Source organism: Orcinus orca, chromosome 3, assembly GCF_937001465.1.
Source record: "Orcinus orca chromosome 3, mOrcOrc1.1, whole genome shotgun sequence".
In the NCBI taxonomy this organism is placed as follows: domain Eukaryota; kingdom Metazoa; phylum Chordata; class Mammalia; order Artiodactyla; family Delphinidae; genus Orcinus; species Orcinus orca.
In genome coordinates, this window is record NC_064561.1 from 111,862,346 (window position 1) to 111,885,192 (window position 22,847).

At 36.1% G+C, this 22,847-nt stretch overlaps 1 long non-coding RNA gene across 1 annotated transcript in view; it reads right to left on the bottom strand.

Moving 5' to 3' along the window:
- LOC125964089 (uncharacterized) overlaps positions 1–21,199 on the bottom strand; it is a 67,029-nt gene extending 45,830 nt beyond the window's left edge. Inside the window, exons 1-3 of the long non-coding RNA XR_007476724.1 lie at positions 17,963–21,199; positions 16,745–16,801; positions 10,541–10,593 (exon numbers count right to left, since the gene is read on the bottom strand). This is a non-coding gene — a long non-coding RNA (uncharacterized LOC125964089). The remainder of the gene's footprint in view (positions 1–10,540; positions 10,594–16,744; positions 16,802–17,962) is intronic.
- Positions 21,200–22,847: the final 1,648 nt, after the last annotated feature.

Below are 22,847 nucleotides of genomic sequence, written 5' to 3' on the forward strand. Positions count from 1 at the left end.
AGATCAATGGAACAGGATAGAAAGCCCAGAGATAAACCCACGCACATATGGTCACCTTATCTTTGCTAAAGGAGGCAGAAATGTACAGTGGAGAAACGACAGCCTCTTTAATAAGTGGTGCTGGGAAAACTGGACAGCTACATGTAAAAGAATGAAATTGGAACACTCCCTAACACCATACACAAAAATAAGCTCAAAATGGATTAAAGACCTAAATGTAAGGTCAGAAACTATCAAACTCTTAGAGGAAAACATAGGCAGAACACTCCATGACATAAATCACAGCAAGATCCTTTTTGACTCACCTCCTAGAGAAATGGAAATAAAAACAAAAATAAACAAATGGGACCTAATGAAACTTAAAAGTTTTGCACAGCAAAGGAAACCATAGAAAAGACCAAAAGACAACCCTCAGAATGGGAGAAAATATTTGCAAATGAAGCAACTGACAAAGGATTAATCGCAAAAATTTACAAGCAGCTCATGCAGGTCAATATCAGAAAAACAAAGAACCCAATCAAAAAATGGGCAGAAGACCTAAATAGACATTTCTCCAAAGAAGATATACAGATTGCCAACAAACACATGAAAGAATGCTCAACATCATTAATCATTAGAGAGATGCAAATCAAAACTACAATGAGATATCATCTCACACCAGTCAGAATGGCCATCATCAAAAAATCTAGAAACAGTAAATGCTGGAGAGGGTGTGGAGAAAAGGGAACACTCTTGCACTGCTGGTGGAACGTGAATTGGTACAGCCACTATGGAGAAAAGTATGGAGGTTCCTTAAAAGACTACAAATAGAACTACCATATGACCCAGCAATCCCACTACTAGGCATATACACTGATAAAACCATAATTCAAAAATAGTCATGTACCAAAATGTTCACTGCAGCTCTATTTACAATAGCCAGGAGATGGAAACAACCTAAGTGTCCATCATCAGATGAATGGATAAAGAAGATGTGGCAGATATATACAATGGAATATTACTCAGCCATAAAAAGAAATGAAATTGAGTTATCTGTAGTGAGGTGGATGGACCTAGAGTCTGTCATACAGAGTGAAGTAAGTCAGAAAGAGAAAGACAAATACCATATGCTAACACATATATATGGAATCTAAGAAAAAAAGAATGCCATGAAGAACCTAGGGCTAAGACAGGAATAAAGACACAGACCTACTAGAGAATGGACTTGAGGATATGGGGAGGGGGAAGGGTAAGCTGTGACGAAGTGAGAGGGTGTCATGGACATATATACACTACCAAACGTAAAATAGATAGCTAGTGGGAAGCAGCCGCATAGCACAGGGAGATCAGCTTGGTGCTTTGTGACCACCTAAAGGGGTGGGATAGGGAGCGTGGGAGGGAGGGAGACGCAAGAGGGAAGAGATATGGGAACATATGTATATGTATAACTGATTCACTTTGGTATAAAGCAGATACTAACACACCATTGTAAAGCAATTATACTCCAATAAAGATGTAAAATTAATTAATTAATTAAAAAATATATTCTATTTTGACAACATCAAGTACTGACAATACAATAACATGAAACCACAGGAACACTTATACACTGCTGGTTATGTTGCACCTCTTGGAAACAACTTGCCTTCACCTAGAAAAGTGAAAGATACCCATGTCCTGAGACCCAGAAATGCCCTAGAGAAATTCATACACATGTACACCATGTGTAAATACACTAAAACCTGCACACACACAGTATTATTTTTTAAAAGCACAAAACCTGGAAGTAAATGTCTATCAGGAATAAAATAGATAAATATATTGTGGTACAAAAATATGACAGAGCACAATACAATGGATTTGTAAAAATAAAGGAACTATAGCTACACATATCAACATAGATGAATCTCAAAAGCATACCACAGAAGAATACTACAGAATGATCCAATGTGTAAAATGTTATCAAGCAGGTAAAAGTGAACAATAGTTTTTAGTAATATATACATAGTGGCAAATCAATAAAGAAGAACACAGAGAAAACAAAAAATTCAATATAGTGTCTATCTTTTTGCATTATATATAATATGATGTAAGGGAGATATGAATAAGGAGAGATACATTAGAAATGTAAGTTATTGGTAATATTCATTTAATTGTCCTTTGCTTCTTTGAATCCATGGTATACTTTTTCACTAATTTTTTAAAAGAATGACTAATAGGATAAGAAAGCAATAGGGAAAGTATAGATGATCCTTTGAAGAATCCTATAAAAGAAGAGAGAGAGTGATAAGAAGAGGATGTGAAGACCAAGATAATTTTGTAAGATGATAGAGAGTCTTTTAATACCACTGAATAGTATCTAGAAGAGAGAACATGATCACAGATCCAGGAGAGATAGAATAAGTTCTGAAATAGCTGGGATGGGGACATAAATGAAGAGAAGTTTTCACGGCTTCCTTTTTCTTATTTATTAATTGAGGAAATAACTTTCACACAGATGTATGTGATAAAATACCTAAGGACATAAATCATAACGTTTTTGGAAAGAAAATGTAGAGTAAATTCAAATATTCAAGTCCTGTGTAACTTATTTCTTCACATTTCCTTTTAAAGATATTTTATTGCAGAACATTTTCAATGGACACAAGAGTAAACAGAGTCAGTATAATAAACCCCCATATATCCATTGCCCAGATCCAAAAATTATCAACATGTGGCGTTTATTTCATCTGTACCACCATTCATTTCTCCCATGTTATTTTAAAGCAAATCCTGGATATCATATCATTTAACCTATAAACATTTTCATAGATATCTCTAAAAAATGACCCTTAAAAAACCATATCCACAATGCTGTCACCATGCCTTAATACATAATTCTTAATGTCATCAAATAGCCATAATTGATTTCCTTCTAATACATACTCCAGAAAACTCACACCTTCCACCTCACTAGAGCTTACCTCTGACCAGTACCATTTGAACATAATTTAAAATAGATCCACTGTATCCTTGACTTGCATGAGACCTCAGCAACTTCCAGCCACCAAACCTGTAGATCTCCCCAAATTTACACCACTCTCTCCGACTTGACTTTTTTTAGTGGAAGAATATGTTCTCCCAATCTCCTACTCATGTTTTGAGTCACAAGTTATTCAAGTTAACTTACATTCCAAGTAATTAGTCCTGGACCCACTTATCAATTAGAATTTTATTGCAATAATAGAGTAATGTTTCATAGGAAGGGTTAAAAGAAAGTTGTAAAGAAAACGGAGATCAAAAAAATGTCAAGTCTATAAAAAATTCACAGTGGTGATCAAATTTGGAGTTTCTACTGTGTACTTGGTGCAGAAAAAGAACTCAGTACATGCACAGAGAAGCATGTCAAAATGGTTCAGTTTGTTCCCAGAGCACTGACACCAGCTGATTTCGATTAAATAGCAGTGAGCTGGAAAAGCATTCTGGGTATTGGTATGCAAATAAATTCACCAAGCATTTCTTCCTATGGTTTTGGAATTCGCACAGCCACAAGTACAATGACACGTATATTTTAAAGTTGCATTTTAAGCGAGTAAATATAAGACTAAAACGGTCCTTTAATCCTAAGGGAGTTAAATTTTTTTTTTCTAAGAGGAACAAAAGTATTTCTTTAATATAAGATTATTTTTAAAGTGTTTTCAAAGATACATGGGAACAAATGCACAGGGCATAATCTTTAATCCATAGTTTCAGCCTCAAGACACTGGAATGGCTTTCTTTGAATTAAGACATTTCTGTTTGGGAGTGTTAAAGGAAGGACGTAATTGGTATGTGTACAAAGCAATTAAAGACCAATGACTGTATAGTGAAATGCTGTTCATATAGCCTCTAGAGCATCAGTTTGGCTTTTTTTTTTTTTTTTTTTTTTTGCGGTATGCGGGCGGGCATCTCACTGTTGTGGCCTCTCCCGTTGCGGAGCACAGGCTCTGAACGCGCAGGCTCAGCGGCCATGGCTCACGGGGGCAGCCGCTCTGCGGCACGTGGGATCCTCCCGGACCGGGGCACGAACCCGTGTCCCCTGCATCGGCAGGCGGACTCTCAAACACTGCGCCACTAGGGAAGCCCTCAGTTTGGCTTTTAAAATAAATAGTCTCAATCATTTAATTTTATAGGAAACTAATAGCAATCTGAAGCAGTAACTACTTTGTAAAAACGGGGAAGAAAAAATCATTCTCTCTCCAGTACAGAAATTCACATAGGAAATTTTAAAATATACTTATATGTGACACCTTGATTGTCATTCCCTTATTCTAAAGAGAATGAATTATAATAAAGGCATCTCTGGCTCAGGGAAAATATTCTGGTGGCAGTGCTTTAGTAATATGACACAGCATCTTGATTTTTCTTAGTGTGTCCCCCCATCTTAAATAAAGTAGTATTCGATTCTAAAATTATAAACTGAAATATAAAGTGCATAATGCAAACCATCCTTTTTCTGTGTAAGCCAAGATCACTTTGCCGCATACCCCTGCAGGGGACCTAACAGGGAATTTCCAAAAACATTAATGTATTCAGAAGAAATGTCAAAATAAAGAAAGCCTGTAAACATCGTCTGTGGGAAGCTTTTTTGTGCCCTTCTCGAAAGCAAAACGAACTCTCATTCTCCCACAGAAGTAGGATCTGTTTCTGCCATCTAGTGACAATAAGGCCAATGGGTGCTTAGAAAAGAAGAACATTTTCTAAACAGGCTCAACAAATCCATGCAAAGCAGCCAGGATTTTACACACACATACAGGCACACATACACACACACACAAACACACACAAAGATTCTTTAGAAAGGAGTCTTTAACAGGGTACCCAGAGAGTAAGTGGGGTCTAGATGTTCCTGGCTGATCTCTGAAATAAGAAAAAAAAAAAAAAAAGGATAATAGTATCTATATGTTCAGAGTGCTTTTAAAATTGCCAAATCACTTTCACATGTGCTATCTTCGCAAGAGTCCAAGACACAGTTCAAGTACTGGTTGGCAGTATGGGCTCTAGAGTCAGACTGTCTGAATGTAAAGCTTACCTACTCCTGTATTTGAAATCTTGTTCATGACCCATCCAAGCAGAGGATTCAGTTCTCCTGATTATTAGGCTTTTGTTCACTGCCTATATTTCACGTCCTTCTATCCATTAAGTTCCGTTACACGGCTGCATTATGGTGAAAGCACTAAAGTAAAATATCGCCTTTATTTAAAACATTCTGACTCTGGAACTCTATAGGAATATTAACATCGACAAGTAGATATAGAACTATTTGGTGGCAGAGACATCTGTGGTCAAAGAAGTTGAGGCAGGATGATTATGATCTGAACAACTTATTACATGCATAACTTGTTTTATTTGTGCTTCTCAGATACTGCATCTTTACAAATTGGAGGTTCGTAGCAACACTGTGTTGAGCAAAGTCTACTGGCGCCATTTTTCCAACAGCATTTGCTCACTTCCTGTCTCCATGTCACATTTTGGTGACTCTTGCAATAGTTAAACTTTTTCATTATTAAATTTTTATTGTGATCAGTGATCTTTGATGTTCCTACTACAGCTCATTGAAGGCTCAGAGGATGGTTAGCATTTTTAGCAATCAGATATTTTTAAATTAAGTATGTACATTTCTTTTTTTCGATGTAATGCTATTGCACATTTAATAGACTACAGTGTAGTGTAAATATAACTTTTATATGCATTGGGAAACCAAAAAATTCGTGTGACTCACTTTATTTTGATATTCACTTTATTGCAGTGGTCTGGAACCAAACCCACAACATCTCTGAGGTATGCCTGTATCTTTTGGGGATGTTAGTTCCCTAGCCACCCCTTGGAACTTGGGTTTGAAGGCTTCAGCAGAAAGGAAACAAAGGCAGTGATTACTTGCTACAGTACTACAGTACTATTTATTTCTTTCCTGACTTTTACCTATTAAATAAAGCAAAACCTCTATATTTAACTCAGACTGTTCTTTTTCCATCAGAGAGGATGGGAAAATACAGAAAAGGGGAGGATGACCTTTTCTAGGAATATGTGAGTTCCATCCATAACACTGAATAGAAGGCTGATTATTGAGACATAGACACAGGCTGGTGGAGGGGGCCTGTGAAAGTCTTTTCCGTTTTATCCTTTCCACTTTTTATATTTCTATATATCTCTGCTTCCAAGACCACATTTTCCTGATTTTTATCCTATATCTATGGATGCTCATTTTCATATTCTTTACTGGTTTTCTCTTATCTCCCATATTTTTGCATGTTGGAATCTCAGGGAGTCATTCCTTGGACCTTTTGTCTTTTCTATCTAGTCTCAAACCTACAGCAATCTCATCCAGCTTCACAGCTTTAAAAACCATGTATACACTAACAACTCACAAATTTGTACCTACAGCCATTTCCCTGATTTACATAGCCAACTGTCCTATTGAGGTCCCCATTTGAAAATATAACTGGCATCTCAAAATGAATATGTCCAAAACTGAGCTCCTGCATTTCCCTCTGAAACTTATATGCCCAACCCACCTTTTTAAATGGCAACTCCATCCCTCCACACTGTTTAGGTTGTTAGTGATGATACCATTTGAGCCTCTTGATGATCTGGGCTTGAAATTACCACTGCACGTCCTGGTTACAGCAGCCAGTAATTACTTTCATTTGCCAGGAAAAAAGCATCTTGACTATCGTACCTACGTATGCCTAGCCAATATCTCATAATCATCTTGATAACATACTGGAAGTTTTAACCTCTGGAAAACCTTCTCCAATCTCACAAGACTGAGTCAGGCACCCTTCTCATGTGATGCCACACATTATATACTTGTATACTAACAGTGTGTTGTAATGCAGAATTGTCTAATTACTGATTCAATTGCAAAATCCGAGGGCAGAGACTACATCTGTATTCTTCACCATGTGCTCTCTTTTGAAAAGCCCATGTCACATGCCTAATAAGTATTTTCAAAGTCTTGAATACTTACAAACTATATCCCAAATTCAACTCTTTAACTGTATATCAATGTAAATGTCTTAGGCCACAAATAACCAAAAAATCCAACTCAAATTTCTTAATTTAAAAAAGTTATCATCTTACATAAAAAGAAGCCTCTAGCAACACAATTCCAGGATCAATGTAATCAGAGTTTTAACCTCATCATCAAAGATCTCAGTGTGTCAGATCTGTCCTCAAAATGGTACCCTCATGGTCATAAAGTGACTGCAGTAACTCCAGACATCATATCCAAACATGACAACATTTAGAGGAAGAAAGACACTATCTCTTTCTTGAGTCTCTCTTTAAGACTGAGGGAGTGAGGGAAACCTTGCCAGAAGTGCCTTCTAGACTATCTCTCATGTATCAGTGGCCAATCCCTGGTAAGGGAGAATGAAAACACTTTGATTGTTTTGGAATGATGATTTGGAGTAGACGATTTAAGTATTAACCACCATATCACAACTTGGTAAATTTGAATCACCCCAATCTGTCTAAATAGCTCCTAGTAAAATACCTTTCCAAAATATGTAACCAGAAGTTAAATTACTGAGCACATCCATCTCAACTCTCAGAGTAGGCATGGATATATTTAAAGAAGCAGCTCAATGTGTCAAGACGGCAGCTCTCCTATCCTATTGTTCCATTGTCTGGTATAGGAATGAATGATGTCCATAAACTACCCTCCTATCCTATTGTTCCATTGTCTGGTATAGGAATGAATGATGTGCGTAAACTACTCCAATTTCCAGAAAGCATAACTACCAGTGTTTTTCTGGTCTGTGTTTCTACCCATAAAATGTCATGTGTGAAACTTTCATACCAGAGTACATGCGCCAATTCCCCTGCTATTTGCTAGTATCTCTCTTGGTAGTTGCTGTGTTGGAATAGAAGTAGAGTTGGGAGATAGGGGAACAATGTTTTGTCTCTGAGAGGCTAACACCTGCGAGGTAGAAGAGGAAAGGGGCTCCAAATGGGAGAGAATTATATTTTGATAAACTTAAAATAGAAAATGAACTAGGACTCAGTCAATATGTATAGATTAGAGCTATAATCCATAGAGGTGAGAGAAATATTTAGCTTTTTCTCCTATGATGGAATAAATAGCATAAACCCAATTAAACATCTAAGAATCCAAAGGATACATAAATACTCTTTCAACATTGCTCCAGAACCTCAAAGACATAGCTAATCAAATTGAGAGGAGAGGGAATTCCTGTCACAAATAACAGCTTTCTTCCTTTTATCGTAATGCTCTCTCTCTCTACTCTACTTTTTCAAGTTCACTTAGAATATTTTCACAAGGATCTACCAAACAGGTGGCTAACAGTTATTGAGCATACACTACGAATAGAACACTGGGTCACACACATTACTTTGTTTAATTCACAGAACCATGTGATACAAGTATGCATACTTTCATTTTACTGATGTAAACTGACACCCAGAGAAGTAGAGTAGTTTGTACATTACCAAGTAAATGACTGAGTCAAGATATGAACCTAGATCAGTCTGATGACACAGCCCACTAGGTAAGAGATTAAATTTTATAGAATTAAAAAATTCTTTTATCTCATAGATAATTCTAAAAGGTTGTGTCTCCTACTTACAAAAATTCTGACAATCCTAAAGCATAAGATCCAAGTATTATGCAGACAACTGAAGCTTTTTCAGTAACTGTTATCAGTCGAGTACAACAGTTTATGTTGTGAAAATAAACAATGACGACAACAAAAAGTTTATTACTTGTTCACTGGAACTAACGCACACTATTTTGGCTCACATGTCTTTGACTGGAGGAAGTCTCATGCCCATGCCTAACTTTAAGGGAATGGGAAACTGAAGTCTTTTTGCATGTCCAGAAGAAGCAGAGACCCAAAGGTGTTGGTGAGTGTTAGTGATGTCTATGAAATCACCACTTGGACATCGTGCTCTTTGTTTCTTTGAAGGTGAATTCATAGAGGAGAAGAGCTACCTCTGCCTAGTAACATGGTACAATGGGAATTTATTTGGCCATCTTTGCATAGTTAGTTCTATCTTCCTATATCATGTATGACATTTACAGGTACTACATATAAATAAGGTCTGAAATGAGTTTTTCTACTTATATACTCCAAAAGAAATCTGGTGTCAAAAGCCAAAAGTAGACACCTTTAGAGAAAAATAGAAATGCTTACTAGAAGAAAATAATTTTAATGATAAGAAAAGTGTTTCCTAAATAACAGAGGAGCAACTAAGCCCGTGCACCACAACCACTGAGCCTGCACTCTAGAGCCCACGTGCCACAACTACTGAACCCACACGCTGCATCTACTGAAGCCAGTGCGCCTACAGACCGTGCTCCGCAACAAGAGAAGCCACCACAATGAGAAACCCACGCACCACAATGAAGAGAAGCCCCCGCTCGCCACAACTAGAGAAAGCCCGCACAGAGCAACGAAGACCCAACGCAGCTAAAAAATAAATAAAAATTAAATAAAAAATAACAGAGGCAGATATATTTATATATCTTTCTCTCAGTTTTTCTTTAGAAAACTTAGTAAACGTTATCATTTTCAAAATTACAAAAGAAATGTGTGCTTGCTGTATCACGCTGAATAATAGAGAGGCATTAAAATGTTATTAGCTAAGATTCTTTCCCCAGCTATGCTGCCCTTGGGTTAAATGTTAACTTTTTAGTATATATTCTTTGAGGCATGACTCTATTCTCATACCAATACAGAGAGATTTTTCTTCTAAGAGAAATTGGTTCATACAATACCTGTTTTCCTACAGCTGCCCTTTTACAAATCAAGAGCATCTATTCATGTCAGGATGTATTAGTTTAACTCATTTATATTAATAGATGCAAAATATTCTCTATTAGAACTGTACCTTCACTTATACAATCATTCACCTATTTTTAGATATTCAGAGTAATTCCAGGTCTTTGAAATTATAAACAAGGGTAAAATAAACCCCGTTGTATAAATATTTTATATATTATCACTTTTATTTTTGTATACTGCATTCCTAAAAACAAATAGGCTAAGTGCAAAGATATGTGAATATGTTAAAATAGATAGTGGCATATTATTTTCCAAATGTTTACTGTGAGCCAATACATCATTTATTGTCTAGCTCTGACTCTATCTCAGAGGCAGAGAGAAAAGATAAATGGGTTTCACCTGCATCCTTAAAAAAATTTATAGCACCTAAAGATTTGCTTGTAACTTTTGGTTTTACTCACCAAATGTAAATGAAATGTAAATGAAAGTTATCTCAAGAAATGATGTAAGAAGGAAAAAAATAGAATGGCTGATAAAAAGATAAAGAGCAATTAAATTTATAGGGATTTAACTAGAATATACCTGAGTTCTCCACCACTTCTTCCTCCCTTGACCAACAAAATAAAGTTCAAAGAGTCTTACCTCATAACAAGAGATATTTTCCAAGAAAGGAAATATATTGTTTCTTCAAAGGCTGATATATGTCCAAACAAAGGATACTGTGGTACTGTGTATTTAGTTCATTTGTCTACATGGATCCTATTAATTTAGAAGATGAAGTCAAGGATCCTCACCATTTCAGTAGGTTTGGATGATTTGCTTTCCAGCTGGCTTTTCCTCATGTGACCTAAAAGTATGTAAGAATGCTTTAAAATAAATTCCACATTTGAAAATTGCTAAAGCATTGTATCTTTTAAACAAACATATAATTAAGTATCAATATCATTTCAGAAGTTAAGTAAAGCAAGGAGAAAATCAGTCAGAATTGTAAGCCAAAGTGGATAGTGTGCAAAATATCTTGACCAAAAGGATAAGTCTTGTTAATAACATTTAACAGTTCAAACATAAAAGCAGAACTAGAAGAAAGAAGTGGGGTTTTCCCTCTTTACTTTTATATGCCATCATGATCAATGGCCAGTTACAACAGTTTACCAAAGCACTACAATAATGAGAGTATACTGGTAAATTTCCCCTGTGATTGGCCAGCTCTGCTCTGTTATGTGATCACAAGCTTTATCCCAACCCTAAATGTATCTTATAATGTAACCTGGGCTCTGAAGATGTTTGAGGACTATAAACAGATAAAATGATTACAAGTCCACCACCCAAAGCAAAGAAATGAAGTAATGATGATATAAAAATCATGCCTTACTAACAAAAATAAAGCAGCAATATTGTTTCAATCTGATAAAGAACAGCACATTAAACATGACAAAATTCCTGGTTTAAATGGTTTAAAGCTAAAAAAAGAACGCTCTAAACTTTGATGTTTTCTTATATACCATAATAAGTCAAAATCTAGCCAAATGTATTTCCTTAAGCACTGTTATGAAACTACATTTTATATATTCCATTCCCAATCTTAGGTAGGGCTTCACAGAAACAAATTCTAACAGGAGGCACAAGTGACTTATTAAGGAAGAATTTCCAGGAGAAACTTATAAGGGAGTAAAGAAAGCAGGACATAGAAAGGGGAAGCAGTAAGCAAGGGTGAGATTTCAGGCAAGGTCCCCCAGAGGCTGGTTTCAGACTGATCCTGACGAGGAACTCTATAGTGTACGTTTATATTAAAGTTGTCCTCTCTGCAGGTGAGGAAACTGGGATTTCATGAACCAGTCAATTACTGGTTTGCATGCTCCCAAAAGCAAGTGGCTCCAGTAACTCGAAGACAGTCTTCTGAAGAGAATTTCAAATGCATGCTATTAGATGCAGAAGCACACAGAAGGCGAGAAAACAATGTCGATTGTAAACAGGATCTGCAGGGTTCTGGATGGAGCACTGCCATTTCAAATTTTATTAGCGCCATCTAGAAAAGGTCACAACCAAACACAACCTGTCCCAGTGGATCTAGATTAGGTTACTGTATTTTCAAACATTTCTCCAATCTCAGCAGCTTAAAATGAGAAAAGTTTATTTTTACTCATGATAAATGTCAATTGTAGGCCAGCAGAGGGCTCTGATCATTGACCTGACTCCAGGATCTAGGTCTGACAAGACAGCCAGCATCTTAAGTGTTGTCAGCCACTGCACCTGGGAGGAAGATAACTCTAGAAGAGCCTGTACTGATTAGGAAATATTTTGATTCAGGAGTGACATACATTACTTTTGCTCAGAATTCAATGGACAGAACTAGTCCTATGGCCTCCTCCTCACAACCACAACAGAGCCTGAAAGTTATGTACTATCATACGCCTAAAAGGTGAAAACTGGAAATATTTAGCAAATTAATAACCACCACCATGCTCAATGGATTCAATATCTAAACCATCACTTTTAAACAAGGTAAGACTATAATTAAGTAAAACTCTAAAATTTGAAATCGCAAAGTCAAGAAACGCACAGATGGCTCAAAAAGACCAAATAATTTCTCTATTATAATGAGTTAAATTCTGTTAGCTTAAATCATAGATTGGAAAGTAATAGATTAGAAATCACATTTAAATGTATTATAGAATTTTAGATATAAAATTAAAAATGTAAATGTCTGAAAAAAAATCTCTACATTAACAGGAATAAGAAGAGAGAGGAGCTAGAAGAAAAGGTATATATTTCTCAAGGATAAAACCAAAATTTTCAAAATTCCTGCAGGAAACGTAGATCAAGGAGAAGGACAACAGCAGAAAAAACTTGGCCTTTTGCATGGATGAAAGTATACCCAAATATGCAATGTGATATTATTAAACGTATACATATACCTATCTCCTAAAAGATGGAAATATGATACTAAGATTATTTCCAAAATGGCATGATTTTTCCTTTCTTCAATTCTATATGAGTTTTATGTCCCAATAAATAAAACAGTGGAGTAAAGGAAGAGTTCCTAGTCAAGGATAGATTTCAGAACATCTCTGATTATGCCTCTTAATGCTCAAGAAGGGGCTGCCAATCAACAGGCCCTTGAAGGAAAATGTTATTTTAAACCAAACTGTGGCCAGTTTGGAAATCTCTAACTCAACATTACATTATATAGTACAAGAGAATCTAAGAACAAATACTGGAGATTGGATTTCCAAGGCAGTATGGAAGAAAATTGTATCATTTGAATAGAGAATAATGTGTTATTTTATAGAAGGGTCATATATGGAGGAAGACAAATTATTTACTAATAAACATGACAGTATGCTAGCAAGATGAGGTTAGAAAATTTAAGTATATTTAGAAACCAATGGTTTGCCCATCAATCAATTATTGTCACTTAATTGATAAAACTTACTCAGAATCTACTTAATCAAGTAATATAATCTGAAACTTACTATTGCATAATACCAATCAAAATATCAATACAGAGAAAAATAAATATTTAGGGAGGATTATCAAGAATATGCAGTCCATCCATTCTAGAATCTAGGTCAATGGTTACAATTTTTTTGAAAGAAGGCTAATGCAATAGGAAAAAAAAACAAAACACCTCTCCAAACTGTTTTTTTATCCCCATTCAAATAAAATATACTTACACTGAGTCTCATGGGAAAAAAATACATTCTTATAACTTAGATTATTTACTAAAGTAAAGTCAGTCAGAACATTAGCACAGATATTTTTCCAATAAAATATTTACTGTGGCAGTACTGAGATAATCCACTAATTACTCATCTATTACATTGTACAGTGTTTTAGAGTTCAGTGGTTGATTCAGCAAATATTTATTAAGCACTGTTTATTGGCCAGTGTGTCCCTATGTCTTATCTTCTCCTGGAAACATCCCATTGAGGTTAGTATCATTATTCCTCCTTACAAAGGCAAAGTTATGTGCCTATATTAAAACAGTGAGTTAATTTTTGAGCTTGGGTCAGGAATAACCTCAATACAAAGCAACAAGTACCTGGCTCCTATCATGTGCCAGGCATTCCACTAGCGGGCCCAGGGGTTATAGTGATAAGAGAGAAATGGTCTCTGCCCCCGCTTACCTGGGCCTTTACTACTCCCGGCTCTAGGACATCTTTGCTAAACCTGTGAGGTAACAAGGAACCCCTTTTACTCAGAAGCAACAAATGCCATCAGTTTCCAAGAAGGATCGGGGGATATGAGCTGAACTGATGTTTTATTATAAAGTGGTTTAAGTTGAAGCTTTGGAGCCATTTATAGGCCTGACATTGCTCCTTACTTCTACTGATATTCTCAAGTCTCTCCTTGCACCGGCTGGATCATCAAAGGGTGCCATGACTGGATCATATAATATAGCCACCACTCTCCCATAAAAATGTTTTTTATTGCATTATACCATTGCAAGGTTGCATCTCCCAATATTTAGGGATTTTACACAAAACAGACCTATGATACTCCTTACTCTATGATAAATATGTTTTCAATTTTGCTTTCTTACCATATACAAATATATAAAATTTTTCTACCTGATCTTGGTTTCATGAATAGTTAATATGCTTTTTCAAATCAACTCATTTCCTTTTAACTTAGAGACAGGAATCACATTTCTGTTCTCTGATTGGTTTCTAGAAAGCTTAGAGTCAAATTTGTGATCTATCTTTAGCAAACATATAGAACTTCAGAGCAAATATTTTATATACCAACCTCACCCCTGGTTCAATTTTACTTTTTTATTCTTATTTTCCCTTAACCTTGGCTTTTCCAAACATTTAAAATTCATTTCATCCTGCTTGCATGTTTAAAAGTTCTGATAAATAATTTTTGTTGTAACTCAGAGTACTGGTAAATAAACAACTAAACACTCTGGAATTTATTTGCAAGGGAATATATTCCAGAGTTCATAGAACTTATTTGTTGAAAAGGTAGGAAATGGCAGTAGCAACACAATCTTTCAATAATTTTGAGTAATGTTGATAAAATAATAAAGATGTAAGTCAGAGTTACAAGCAGAGATACAAATTACAGGTATAGACTAAAAAACAGCACACTTAAGTTTCCTAGGTTCACAGAGAGACACAAGCTGAGTTGCTGGTAGAACGAGTTTTCAGTCTCCCTTGCTCCCATGCTGACCATTAGTAGTATATTAAAGGAGCACACTGGAAAATTTGAACAAGAAAACAGATCCATATTTATATATGGTACTAATGGAAGATACAGACGCCGGTGGTCTAATGACCATATATTTATTGATAAGGTGAGGCTTAACCTGAAAGACCCTCTGAGCACATTTATTCCAAATCTTATGAGATGAAACTGAGTCCCATAACAGTAGCAATACATAAAGTTCACGGCTTTGAACTTAACTCTAAGTTCATGAGCGATCATATTCATCATATAAATTTATAGTCAAGGAGACTCTCAATAGTTAAGTCCATTGACTTTCAATTCCTGGTGAATGTGTATGCTGTGATCAGCTACTAAATGGGTTGTAGAAACCTCTCTTACGGGAGCGTCATGAGACTAAAGACATCACCAGGGCAGGAGAGTCAGGTGTTCATATCTTTGCTCATTCACTCCTATTCTAGGACCTACAGGGCTCAATTACAAATAAACTTTCTCCATATTTTAAATTTTCACTTGGAAATGATAGAAATTATCATTAACACATCAGAAATAATACTGCGTAACTGAACATGTGGAGAAATCACCTATTTTGTGATCTAATACGTTGGCAGGATGTTAACCAGTGTGAAACATGAGGGAAACAGACATTTCCCCAGGCAACAGACACGTCAAAGAAAGTATTTCCCATTTTACAATTTCTCAATTCATATTTGTAATAATCCAGTTTTGATAAATAACTATGTCTGGGAATTACCACAGCCTCTAATTCAGGTGCTGAGGTTCCATGAGAGAAGCTAGTAGTGCTGTCCTTACAACCCTCCTACAGCAGACCAGGTCAAGCAGGGGCCTTGGGCTCCAGTTCAGAACAGTGAGGAAGTGCCTGTGGCTTCAGGGCCAATTGCCTGGTCTGAAATCTTTCTCCTGAAATTTATTCACAAGTTACATAACTCCTGAGCTTTGATTTAATTACAGGTAAAATGTAGATAATAAGAACGTGGAGGAACAGGATTATTGAAAGGATTAAATGAGATGATGTATAATAAGGAGTACAGCAACTGAATAAGCTTTTGATAATGTCTAAATAAAAATGCTTTGCATGTTGTTTTTAAGTGAGGAATTTTAAGCTTGATAATGTGCTTATTTCTTGTCCATGCCAGCTTTATTTAAATTAACTGATATAAAGGATACCTTAACATAGTTTATAAAAGGCTTTTATCTTAGATCCTTTAGTTAGCTTAGATTTAAAATAGTAGAATTAAGATCATGAATTCATCAAATATTTTTAAGCAAGAAGAATTATGTTCACAGTTCAATTTTGAAATTAAAGAGAACACAAAAAAGATTGATGGAGAATAAATGTCTGACATCTTTTATAACTATTCTTTATTGAAAACTGTATCATTCAATCCATAAAAGGGGCTTTAGAAAACCACTTTCTCAAGTTAAACCTGGTCAAATGGGAGGTTTTACTTACATTAATAAATCGAATGAACAGTTTTAATTAAAAACTGATGCTATTTTCAAAATAATGTTGAAGAGTAGATTTCTGATCAATTGTAACTGCCAGATGGGAGATTTTCATAAGCTGTTTTTAATATTTCACTTTCATGAGCACATCACTTTAATATGCTGCCTACTAATCTCAAATATAAATGCTATTCAATCACGGTATTAAAATACTGCAATAACTTAAGTACTTTTCTGTAATTTTTGTTTATAGACTTTAAATATAAGGCATGAAATTCAATAATTGAATTAACAAAGCTTTTCATCAAATTACTTTAAGTAAATTTCCAGAGCAAGCACATTGACGAGGAATTACGACATACCTGGTCCCTAAGTTAATGTTGTGCCCGAGATGACAATTCGACAAGTGTCACTGATGACTGCAATGAGAAAAAAGTAATGTATATGTGCGTGTTCCATAGGATTTTTATTTATATTAAGTTTTATGAAATTAAGTTACATTGATATTTATAGTTGAATGTGTTAGAGTTAGTATAAAAGAGAAGGGGAAGCATTGCTTATTTGGGACAGTTTACATTTGTCTAAAAATGACATTTTGCTTTTGCAAAAAATTTTGACATTCATCATTTTATCTGATTCTCAAGATAACCCTGTGATGTAGGGAGGCCATTACTTACTCTGCTTAATAAGTAGGAAAACTGAGAAACATAGAGATTTAAGGGTTTGCTAAAGACACAACACTGATTATAGAGCCCAGGTCTGGAGCGCCCATGATGGTATTCTCTTTTCACTACTTATCCCACATTTAGGGAGAGGTAAAAGGGCTGAATCTCACTCATATTCCTTAGTTAAATGTGACAAGTATTAGAACCTAGAAAGGAAAGAATGAGAAGAATTCATTTTTTACTTTCTCTTAAAATTTCTCAAAAAGCATATAACTATTTTTTGCTTTTTTCTTCACCAGAAGGGGAAAAAAAAGGCAGTAAGAGAACTAGTTGCAAAGTGATCCAAAAAAGTGATAGCAGAGTCTTTATAGACTGACACCATCAGATGAACCACCAACAAACCAAATGAATAAATAGACACCTTGCTCATCTCTAGCTCAGGACTGGACTATGTCCTCTCTTTTTTATTTTGGCTTATGCTCTCACTTTTTTGAAGAAAGTTGCTTTCAAATTCCCTTGCCAGGTTCAAAAAAGGGTTGGAGGATTTTCATAAGGAGCTATACTAGAAATTTTAGAATTTAGCAGCCATAATGAAGCCAAGGATCAAATGGAGGTCAGGGTATAATACATGGTCACAATTTGGAAAGAAGTCATTTAGAGATGGAAACGTCTTCCAAGACATGGGCGTGTGTTTATAAAGAGGGTCAGAATTTGTAAGATCAAGAGTAAAAATACAGAGTATGATATTCTTTCTGTATATGAAGGCCAAGGATAAATAAAATATCCCTGAAAGCAACCCTCAAGGAAGCCCAGATCAAATAAATGCAGAGTTTTAAACAGTGTTAACAAGAGTTTCAATCAGAATCAACAAGATCAAATCCCAAATGACATTTCAGTATTTTTAAGGCAAAATACCTGTGCTGGTCACTTTCATGTATGTTATCTGATTTTCTGTAATATCCTTATGAAGTATGCAATGATATTCCCATTTTACAGATGAAGAAATTAAGATCCAATTATTTGAGTAATTTTTCCAATTGATAAAAAATATAAGCAGGATAAATCCAAGGCTTTTGGAAATCAATGCATTTGCACTGAACTCCTGAATATATACCTACAATAGAACAGATTTTAATATGAGACACATCAGCACATTTGGCAAATATCATGAAGTTTTTTTTTGAGAACTAGTGCCAAGCACTATGGTGCTACAGAGAATCAGAGAGGCATCTTGCTGATTCTCTCTGAGGTGACAGCTATGGCTTCCTCTTTCTCATTTCATCCATGTTATAAACAACCCACCTTGAAGTCATGATCTTCATTCTGATTCAAAAAGAAAACCTGATGACTGTTTGCTTGACTCATGCTCCAGGACTATTATAATACTAAATATTTTTTAATCGAGCCTGTGTAAAGTATTCTCACAGTAAATATATTTGTAATTTTCATACGTTTTTATGGCAAAAACAACTTTACTTGTGACTGTTTCAATTAATCACTCAATCCCAGACTTGGCAATTGTTTTGTAGGCAGTGTCATATCAGGATTCTGTTAATGGAGAAATTAGAGTGACTATTAAGGAGAACATTATTAATCAAATCAGCACTTTTTTCCAGCTATCCTTTACAGACACTGATGATGGGATAAGAAAGATAATTCCTTTGGTGAAAGCCAGTAAGTTGCCTTTTTATTGGCAGAAAAGTTGGGGATAAAATAAAGAGTGCGTTGACTGAAAAGTCTTAGACTAAGGCACAGCTTATATAAAATTTGTTGTATTGCCTTGCAAAGGTTATGAGTCCAACTAAGGAAAAGTAGTAGTCTCGTCTGAAAAGCCCAGCTTCCATGAGTCTAGAGGGCCGACTCAATAATGCTTATAGGACATCAGAAGTTTGTCATATAAACTCCCTAGCCAAGGCTAAGATTTGCTTTGTTATCTAGTATGGCATTGATTTTTGGGTTAATTACTCTTTCCTGAGAAAATAAGAAGTAAGATGATGTTTGTACGAACATTCACTTTTAAAAATAGGCAAAATTTGATGTGGAAGGCTAAAGAGTAGCATCCAGTTAAAATGGGCCATGACTGCATTATTTGAATAAATTCAAGGTCAAATTCCACCCGGTACAGAATATTCACATGAAATAAAAACTTGACACAACATGGTTAGGATATGCGATAAAGATTGCTAAGTGTTCACAAAACTTCCTCTTTTTTCCTTCTGGGCATACCAGTCAAGTACATTTCCTAGTCTCCCTTACAGATAGGTGGGGCCATGTGAGCTTTCATAAATAGGGCACAGACAAATCCCCCAAGCAGACTTCCATGCTCTCGTTCTCTTCCTTCACCCAGCAACCAGAGCAGTTTCCAGTGGAGGCATCTGAGATCCTAAGGATCCTAGGGATAGAAAAGCCACTAGGTGAAAGGAACTTGGATTCTCTCAACCCATACTGAACAGAAACATGAGCAAGAAATAAAGTTCTCAGTGATTTAGATCACTGTAATTTGGTGTTCGTTTTGCATACAGCAATCCCTGGTCTGACCAATACAGCACCATTTTTATCACTCAACAACTGTTAGTTTTCAAGTCTCCCAACCTCCCTATTTTCTAACTCTCTTATGTTTGAAGAAACAAACCTTATGTGCCTTCTCAGATTCTCTTGACCACCTTTTTCTTTCTCTCTTTTGGTCAGGTCCCCATTCATATCAGGTCACTTCTCCCTTTTTGGACTTGGTTGAAATAACACTCTTTAATACAAGGGATCTCTCTTCCTGAGTGGCACCAAAGGGTCAGATAATGCAACCCAATGCTACAAAGGTAAAAACTCTCCATGGAGTTTGACAAATAGGTAATTTGAGATGGGAGTGAGCTGAGGAGACAAACTTCTTTTTTCTTTCTCGTAGGCATGCTTTATTCTTATCAGAATAAACTTCCAGATAAGTTCTATGTGCTGAGTGAACACATCTGCTAAGCAACCTGCATATCTCATCATGCAATGGTGACCAGTGTTGTAAGACAATGCATTAAATTGCTCTGCAAATTTCCTTGCCTCATTTGCATTTTCCTTCTTATTTCAGATGGCTTGCATCTTTCAAAAACATAATAGCATCTTATTCCTTACCTTTCTCTACTTACTGTTATTCAGCATAAGTCCTCCTCTGGGTAGACGAACACTTTGAAGTCCAAACACTTACTATCATTTTTGCCCTGGGAAGTTTCAAAATGAGTTAACTTTCTTAGAATATAATTGAATACAGAAAAAAATTAAAAGAACCTAGAATTGGATATTAGTAATATAATTTCATTATGTTGTTTTAATTTCCTAAAGATCAGAAATAACTATATTCAAAATTTAAATGAGACATATTTCAAAGTCAAATATTGGCTATGTGAGTTTTACCAGGAGCTCTTGTTCTCTTCTACCAATTCAGATGGTCAAAGTTTGTATCATATAAAAAAGAAAACAATGAATCTGTCTCTTCTTTAGCTCCTGGGCATTTTATATATGTTTCCTCACTTAATCTTTACCATTGTCCCATAAGGTAGGTGTTACCCTCATTTTCTACAGAGAAAACAGAGGCTCAGAAGTTTGAAAGCTTTGCATAAAATTACTTAACAATCAGTTATTGAGCTATAATTCAAACTCAGATTTGATACCCAAGTCCATCTAGAAGATTAAAAAGATACATTAACATTTATAGGCTAAAATACTTTTGAAAAAGCCAGAAGTATCTACATTATTTTGCTAAGGTATATTCTTATAATAAGTAGGGTTCCATAAAGAATACCAAGATAATAAGTTATATCCCTCTGATCTGAAAGAATTAACTCAACTTTTTAAATGTAACTTTCACCTAAGGCATAGTTTCCTCAGTAAGAAATTCTGGCATACTTAATAAAGTAACAGATGCTATCTCAACGAACACAAAATATAAGAGCATTCTTCTTTCACTGGGCATTTGGCCACTTGTAAGGGAAATCAGGCAGCTGGGTCATAGCACAGTAAATTATTTAAAAGTCAAATATGCTCACCCCACACCATATGCTGAAACAAGTTCCAGATGTAGTATTAAAAAAGTTTAATATTTTGAAAATCAAGCCAAAGAAAATGAAAATAATATTGAATACTTATCAAAACAAATGACAAAGAAATCATTTTCTGTGCTTTGAATTTATAAAGAATACACAAAGGAAAATAACAAATGTTACCATAATATTTGAAATGTTAATGTTAAAAAAACAAAAACTTTGGGAAATTTTTCAGCCAATGTGGCACTGGATTAAAAACTTGATTACATATTTTTATGTGTATAAAACATGGAATATTCCGGGCTTCCCTGGTGGCGCAGTGGTTGAGAGTCCGCCTGCCGATGCAGGGGACACAGGTTCGTGCCCCGGTCCGGTAAGATCCCACATGCCACGGAGCGGCTGGGCCCGTGAGCCATGGCTGCTGAGTCTGCGCGTCCGGAGCCTGTGCTCCACAACGGGAGAGGCCACAACAGTGAGAGGCCCACGTATCGCAAAAAAAAAAAAAAAAAAAAAAAAAAAATGGAATATTCAAACTTCCAATAGAAAGTCACTAAGAATATAATAGAAAAACTGGCAATAGCTTAAACAGATAACATTAAAAAGAAAAATAATATCAAATACAGATTTGAAAATATTTAAACTTTCTAGTAGCCAGAAAGTGTAAGTTAAAACAAATACCATTTTGACATGTGAAACAAAAATAAAAAAGTAACTAAATGCCCAAAATGCTGGTAAAAGTGCAATGAATTCACCATCCCATTCATTCCTGATGACAATATAAATTGGTACAATTCTTATAGAAAGCAATTTGGCAAATACCTTGTCAAAGTTGGGCCCAATATTCACAGACCAATGAATCTGGCCTGAGGAAATCAGCCAAAATATATACAAAGATAAATTTACTAAGGCCCAGCATTACACTAAGGACAATTAGAAGCAACTCACCATCTAATAGTAGAGGAATGTTTTAGGACATTATCACATTTCCACTGGATAAGACACCTGGCTGTTTTTACAATATTACTTGTAAGGCCTGTTCAAGAATGAAGACTAGCATTTAAAATAAGTATTTCCTGAAACAAAATTATATGGTTCTGATTATTATTATAAGTACACTTTTAATCTTGTAAGAGGACTTCCGGGAAGATGGCAGAAGAGTAAGACTCGGAGATCACCTTCCTCCCCACAGATACACCAGAAATACATCTACACATGGAACAACTCCTACAGAACACCTACTGAATGCTGGCAGAAGACCTCAGACCTCCCCAAAGCCAAGAAACTCCCCACGTACCTGGGTAGGGCAAAAGAAAAAAGAATAAACAGACACAAAAGGATAGGAATGGGACCTGCACCAGTGGGAAGGAGCTGTGAAGGAGGAGAGGTTTCCACACACTAGGAAGCCCCTTCGCGGGCGGAGACTGCGGGTGGCGGAGGGGGAAGCTTCGGAGCCGCACGGAGGAGAGCACAGCAACAGGGGTGCGGAGGGCAAAGCGGAGAGATTCCCGCACAGAGGATCCGTGCCGACCAGCACTCACCAGCCCGAGAGGCTTGTCTGCTCACCCGCCGGGGCGGGCGTGGCTGGGAGTTGAGGCTCGGCTTCGGTCGGAGCGCCGGAAGAGGACTGGGGTTGGCGGCGTGAACACAGCATGCAGGGGGTTAGTGCACCACGGCTAGCCGGGAGGGCGTCCAGGGAAAAGTCTGGACCTGCCGAAGAGGCAAGAGACTTTTTCTTCCCTCTTTGTTTCCTGGTGTGCGAGGAGAGGGGATTAAGA